We start from the raw sequence: 7,173 nt of genomic DNA, 5'->3' as shown, positions 1-7,173 counted from the left end.
GCTTCGATTCTCCTCTCCCCGACAATGGCGCCAATTATGTTATCACTCCAGGAAACTCTCCGAGGTTGTAAATGAGAGATGCCTTGTAACATATAATCTTCAATATGTTCTCTGAACTATTGGAATGAAATATGGTTTGGATAAAGTTGGATAACCATTTCAGCTCTATTTACACTCAAGACATGCATGAACACCCCCAACAACACAAGGCTTTAGACTGCTAATGCTCAATAGTTTGTAGATTTAATGGATAGATGGAGAACACTGACTATGCCAGCAGATTGCATACATGGACCTATATGAATGGCTAGCTATAGGCAGCAAATGAACTTACTAACTATACTGGCAGATGCATATATAATAACACATATAAATGGCTAGCCATAGGCAGCAAAGAAGCTTGCAAATCTAATATATCAAAGCAGATATAAGATGATAGTTATCTGACCTTAAACACACATAAAACCTGAACAAATTGTTCAAGTGAAAGCATAGAACAGAAGAGAAATGGACATTAAACATGTAACAGAAAAAGAAGCTTGTATTACTAAAGACTGCAGATGAGAAGCTTGAAGGAACAGAGGAGGAATAATCTCCAAAAGTTGAACCCCTGTTACATTTAGTTTTCTGCCTTTTATAGGCCCTTTACAATGCTCCTGAGCTTTCTAGAAGGCTCGGAGTCTTAAACTTGTCTGAGCTGTCCCATAACCGTTTGATTCCCTCAATAGGCAGGTATGGCTCAGAGGTTTTTCCTCTTCTGGCAGAGGAATAACCATACTTAGATGCTTTGGGTGGCCTGCTGTGATGCATGGGAGCTCCCTCGTGCCAAAGATGCCCCATTATGTTTGTTAGGATGACTACTGCACTGGCAGGGCCGTTAATGCTCCATGATTTCATTTGGTTTGGGTTCAGGCATGTAGTGGTCGTTCTCATTCCCTTTCCGGGCTCTGTTTGCCGGCCGCCACTTCTCCGCCGAATCCTTCTTCTGGTGTGTATCATGACTGCAAGATTATGCTACGGATGGCTTGGCACCTGAACCTGCAATGGATTGGTCGTCGTTCCTATGAAATCCCTGCACCGGTCCCTTTCGGACTTCAAAATGTTCATTCATGCATATTGTCTCTATCGGGTCTGCCTTTCGGGTCGTAATTCACATGATAGCCGACCAATCCCTCTGTTTCTTTATATATTAAAATACATAATAAATGCTGTAAAACATGAGAAATTTTCCTTTGGCGAACATAAAAATATATATATTCTACTTCCCGGACCCCAGCGGGTCCGAGCTTCATCGCTATCAGCGCTCGCCCAAGCTTCCTTTATATTTCTTAATATTTCCTTATACACAGAAAATGCGCCCAAAACCATTGAAAATGGCATAAGAACGGATTTGAAATATTATAAGAAATGATCCATAAAATATCGGGTCCGGGTTATCGGGTCGGAAGCATATCCTATGTGAAGGCCTCGTTACGGACCCGATAATCTATCAAAAGGAGTTAATACGCCGTCGGGTCCGGCCCATCGGCGAACACAAAACATAAAAGCCCTGATTTCTTTGATATTTTCGATATTGCTCTGGACCCGATAATCTATTAAAAAGAATTCATACCACCATCGGGTCCTTCCCATCGGCAAACGCTCATATATGCAAAAGGCCATGCTCCATTGAAACGCCGATAGCGATACGGCGATGCGATATCGGCGATCGCTCATCGCGTAATAGTAAAGCCCCTTTGGTAAGTCCTCCATTGCGATCGGTGATAGCGATATCGGCGATCGCCCATCGACGATCTATCATGTCGCTGCTACTGCCATCCGCGACCTGCGATATGCCAACGCGATCTGGACCGCTGATCGTCCAGATCCAATGGCTGAGATTGAAATGGATCCTTAAGCCTGTAATCTTGGTTTTTACATAGTTTTTAGGGTATTTCCGCCTCCCGATAGTGTATTTTTGCCTTCCAAAGGGCATTTCTCTTGCAACTTTTTTGATTTGTGGGCAGCTTTTAGCCATAATTTGAGGATTTTGACAGCATCAATGGATCTCTTGGCATGATTATAAGTATATTTGCAGCCTTTGAGGGCATTTTGAATCCATTTTTGATCCTTTTGTATAGCAGAGCTAACAAGACCCTCAATAGTTTCTCCACAATCCTCCTTTCTTCAAGAATCTCTCCATGATATCTTATTGTCTGACTCTTCATGCATAGATTCTCAAAATCTCTCCTGAGCAACTGTAATTTTGCTGTTTTCACTTTCTCCATGCCTTGATAGGCTATCTTGAGAGTTTGCGATGCTTCCTTAGATGTCTTGGCTACTGCTATCCTTGGAAACACACTTTCATGCACTGTTTGATACAAAAATACAAGGGCTTTTGAATTTTTCTTCATATTGCTCTTCAACAGATCTTTCTCTGCTTGAGTTAATCCATTAAACTCATCTTCATCTCCTAGTTATTCAAACCCATATTCAACTAATTCCCATAAATCTTGAGAAGCAAACAGGGCTCTCATAGTTATTGCCCAATAGTCATAGTTTTTTCCATTAAACTGTGGGAGCTGAGTATTAAAAATACCCATGCTAGTCCTTGTGCTGGAGCTAGCCATTCTTGCAATACTTGAATGTGTAATTAAAATTCACTGATTTTCTTCAACAGCAACACAAAAAACTAATCTGAGAAATACCTGGACCCTTTCTTGACTATGTCTTCACTGTGCTGGAGAAGCTGCTGGATCAAGAATCTTTCCTTCAGCTTCTTTAACGCCTTCAAAGAGCTTGGACAAGCTCTGATACCATGTTGGAAATTTCTGGTAATTTCAAACAATTACTGAATAGAGAAAATGCTCTTTTTTTGCCACATGATCAAAAAAATGTTTGTTGGAGATGAAGAAAAGAGTTTCACATACCAAAAATAAACTTGCATTCATTAATCAAAATTGTCAGTTACAAATTTCTTCCTCTGGTAGAGGCATTTCACAAACACGGCTTCAAATGCACAATTTTTTTACTTTGTTTCTCACAAAATAAAATCAACACTCCTATGTAATTTTTCATTCATTCACTTCATAAATAAAACATTGCATTTCAACACTATCTCTGCAATATATATTTACATTGATGTGTAAATATTTCATCATTCATATGGGCTGCTGCATATTTCAAATATGTCTTCACTCGGAAAATTAACCTTGCCCTTTTTACTTCTTCAGACTCTGCTGCATATTACAAAAAACTCCAGGACAACAACATTACATTGCATAAAAAAATTACTTCATGCAAGTTCAAATGGTGCAGATCTGTTAATTTAATCAAACTACTATTTTAATCGAACTTTACGTTCCGGGAGATTGGTGGTTTTGAAAAGTCACCTCATTAATCGAACTTTACGTTCCCGGGGATTGGTAGTTTTGAAAAGTCACCTCAAATACGTGGCAGTGGTTTTGAAAAGTCAGCTCAGGTATGTGACAACAATATGATTGGAGCCCACTCTGGCATGAAAAGTGGTGCCCGAAAACTGTTGGTGGTTTTTCACAAATAATATGTTGAAATTATTAATATTTCAACAATTTTATGTTTTTAAATAAATTAGATTTGAGAAGAATACCATTGGTTGTCAAAACCCAAATTCCAAACACTTTTGACTTTTTAATTTTTAAATTTAACTAATTTTTTTTTTTGTTTTTTCATTCTAAAATGAGTTTGCACCTCAAGTTTAACAAATCCAGTAAAAAGTAAATTTGACAATTTACTTTGACTTTATTTTAATTATTAATTTTATTTTTATCTCATTTCAATCCATAACGATCTGTCTCTAAATAAATTAAAATGAGCAATATATAAAATGATTAAAATAGATAAAATTTTCAATATATTTGTGCGGAGTGACAAATTGCAGAAACAACAGAGATGGCGAAGGAAACAGAGATTTGGCGATCCCTTCCGGATCAGTGGGAGCCAGGAACTGACAATCTCATGGAGGCGAAGATTTGGCAAGCCCTCCCACAGGATTTGCTGCTTAAGATTTTTCACATGTTTCCTATGCGTGTTCTAGCCAAAATGAGGACTCTTTCGCAACAGTGGAAAGATGTGCTATCTTCTGATGCCCTCCAAAGATTTGGTGAAAATTTTTCAGTGCACTCCTTCCCAGGATTTTTGGTTCAGCTGGAGTGGGACAGGGAAGGTATTGCAGAAACTTGGGTTATAGAATACTTAGGAGGCGATAGTTCAGACATGAATATTTACAAAGTTCCTTTGCCTGTTGATGTTGTCATTGTGGATGCCCGTAGGAACATCTACTGTTCTCATAGAAAAGGTGTAATGACCCCAGGATATGTAAATTTGAAAGTTTACTATGGTAAAAAGACAGTAATACAGTTGTTGTTATGTTTAAACAAAACTGTGACAAACTATTTTTAATTAAGTAATTTAAATATTTCTTGGAATTGCTGGCAGCCTCTAAGAGGTGAAATTTAAAGAAAATGATCAGTTGTGATAACTGATGGAACTACCCTCCAAAACAGGAAAAGTCCTGACTGAGGGAAATTCTGTGCTGTGAGGACAGACAGGAGGAAGGAAATCGTTTTCCAAGAACAGGAAAAGAAAAGAAAAGGGGTTAACTCTGGTTACGACCAGATAACCTGGCACAGAGAGTGCACAAAACCTGTTGAGGGCTAGAGGCCTGCAGGATGGCTCGGGGGGAGAATTCCATCTGAGGGATGGGTCTCATGGCTGGGTGGACGAGCAGAACTAAAGCTCAGGTGACTTATTTTGTTTGAGAACCATTCCCGACCCTTGCGAACCAGGTACGGTCTCAAAACTGTAAAGTCTCTGAATAGCAAATACATATGCGATAAATATTGCAAAGTCAAATAGGAAATATGCGTTACATTTCCTTAGATACTGTAGCATTAATGTGATTATACGGACGCAGTTCTCAACTGTAGAACCGATTGTTAGTAAACAGACAAGGTCCGAGTAGCTACAAAATAAACCGAATACATATATAGTAATGACACCAGAAGGAACTATCAAGATCCGGTACTGGGTGACGGACTTGAGATACCCTTACGGGTTGAAAGCAAGACTCTGTTTAACAGTAAACAATGATATTAAATACTTGAAAGAAAAACAAGTCATTACTGTGGCAGGTTGACTGTAGATGAGGGTTAGAACTTCTAGAATCCGAGTGCAGAGGCACCGACAGTAAACAGTTGTTACCATCGATATGAGAACCACAAACCCTACTGATACCAGGGTGAGTGAATGTCATGGAAATGAACAGGCAGGTGTTCTAGATAACTAGAGGTTGTCGATAACTATATAACGGAAGCAAGAACTAGTTAATACTCCTTAACCGTGAGCGTAGGTTATAACATTAGCGGATATGGTAGCTGATAGCTAGTCCGTAAAATTATACATGAAAGAAATATACATGTTCATTTAAAGTCCCGTGCATATAAATGTGATGGAGGCATTACATTTATTTATACATTCCATGCATGTATCTGTGGTAAGGATGCAAATATTACATAAACCTGTGCATGAAATTATAACCAAGAAATACAGTCATTTATATAACCTTTTGCATGTAACTACGAAAGGGTTACAAATATACATATGCAGTTCTGTGCATGCAACCCAAATGGGTCAATTACTGAATATACAAGAAAACTGTCCATATAGCCGACCTCGAATAAGAGTGGCGTTACCTTGGAAAGGAAAAGAATAGTATAGAAACAATCTCGGAATGCATGCTGTGCAAACTGGCATAAATCATGAATATACGACGCAATAATGAACATACAGTATAAGAACAGAGCAAGACTGTAAGTACCAGCGTAACACAAGATTAATATGGTGTTGCAATCCTTCAAAACATGTCACCAAAGTGATAACTGGTAAACCCTATGCTCTGCATTGATATTAATGAAATTCGAGAACAGAGTCATATACATTAACAAAGCAAAATTGCTATGAAGCTTACACAGTTTCCAATACTCTGTCTATGCATAACTCGCCTGAGAATTTGACCATCTCTTCATAACATGAATATAAATTACAAATAACATAGGGTGGTAAACCCTGAAAGAGAAATTGACCAAACTTATGGCACGAGTACAAGCCACAGGAAAACCGTTGCAGGGTCTGAGCGCTGAGGCTAGATCCGCAACCAAAATCTAGAATATATATATGTCTATTAAACTCGGGTGAGCCTTAACGGAAAACCAGTACTGTAAATCTATAAAACTATGAACATTGGTACAGAAACTCAAGCTCCTTTGGAACAATCATTTAACCACAGATTTGCTGTTAAAACCTAAGGACATGAGGATGCAAACCGTGAGGATTCTCGACAGAGAATACCTCAACAAATGACACAAGGAGGCCCGCGTTGGAGCGGCGGCCTGCATCAACCGAATACCCATGTCTTAAGCTTTGTAGAATTCGAATGATGAGGAACAGACAAACAGTATAAACTTTCACTTACCTGTAACCGAGAAGGTTGAGCCGTCGTGGGTGGCCAGCTTTGTTCCATGAGAGAGCATGCACGAACCGACTGTGCCTCATAGCAGCAAGAGACCAAGCAATAAGGAATCATTTCCGATAAACACAGTAAACTGGAATAGACACAGTGAACTGAAATAACTCAATGAGAATAACGGTCCGAGATCAATACCTGGGATGGTCGAAGGACGAGCTAGATTGACTCCTGGGCGTTTACAGAGCAAAGTAGTGCTGTCGGTGACAGAAACCCCAAACTGGCACACAGAACCGGAGCTGAATAGAACTGAGCACGCAAATGAACCCGAAAGTTTAGGAAGGAGTATAAGTATCACCATAAACCCTTGATCGAATGACAACCATCCAATTTCGGAATGAGATCTGAACCGTAGAAGTAAGGCGGGAAACAGAATTGTTAAGACCGAGATCCCCGCTCCCAAGGTGTCACATGGCCAAAGGAGCTAGGCCATGCCACCTACCCCATTCCGGACTGATGTCTTAAAGGCGGATGTGAAGTGGCAGTTGTGAACGCTGTGGCAGGACCATCAAATTCCGTGGCTTGTTAATACATGTATCCGTTGATAATCCATGGTATGACTATGTCATAGAAAGTCTTACGTTTAACAAACCCCGCGGATATCACATTACCTTTTTTATATGGTATATGTA

At 39.5% G+C, this 7,173-nt stretch overlaps 1 long non-coding RNA gene across 1 annotated transcript; it reads right to left on the bottom strand.

The window, feature by feature from the left end:
• Positions 1-6,210: 6,210 nt before the first annotated feature.
• LOC149253342 (uncharacterized) lies at positions 6,211-6,791 on the bottom strand. The gene is made up of 3 exons (XR_016266197.1): positions 6,680-6,791; positions 6,491-6,559; positions 6,211-6,407 (listed from the first exon to the last, which is right to left on the bottom strand). It is a non-coding gene; the product is annotated as an uncharacterized LOC149253342 (long non-coding RNA).
• Positions 6,792-7,173: the final 382 nt, after the last annotated feature.

The sequence above is a fragment of the Pinus tabuliformis genome, chromosome 7 (genome assembly GCF_031772625.1).
Source record: "Pinus tabuliformis cultivar Carrire ecotype Pingquan chromosome 7, CPIR1, whole genome shotgun sequence".
NCBI lineage: Eukaryota > Viridiplantae > Streptophyta > Pinopsida > Pinales > Pinaceae > Pinus > Pinus tabuliformis.
This window is presented reverse-complemented; position numbering and strand designations above follow the sequence as displayed.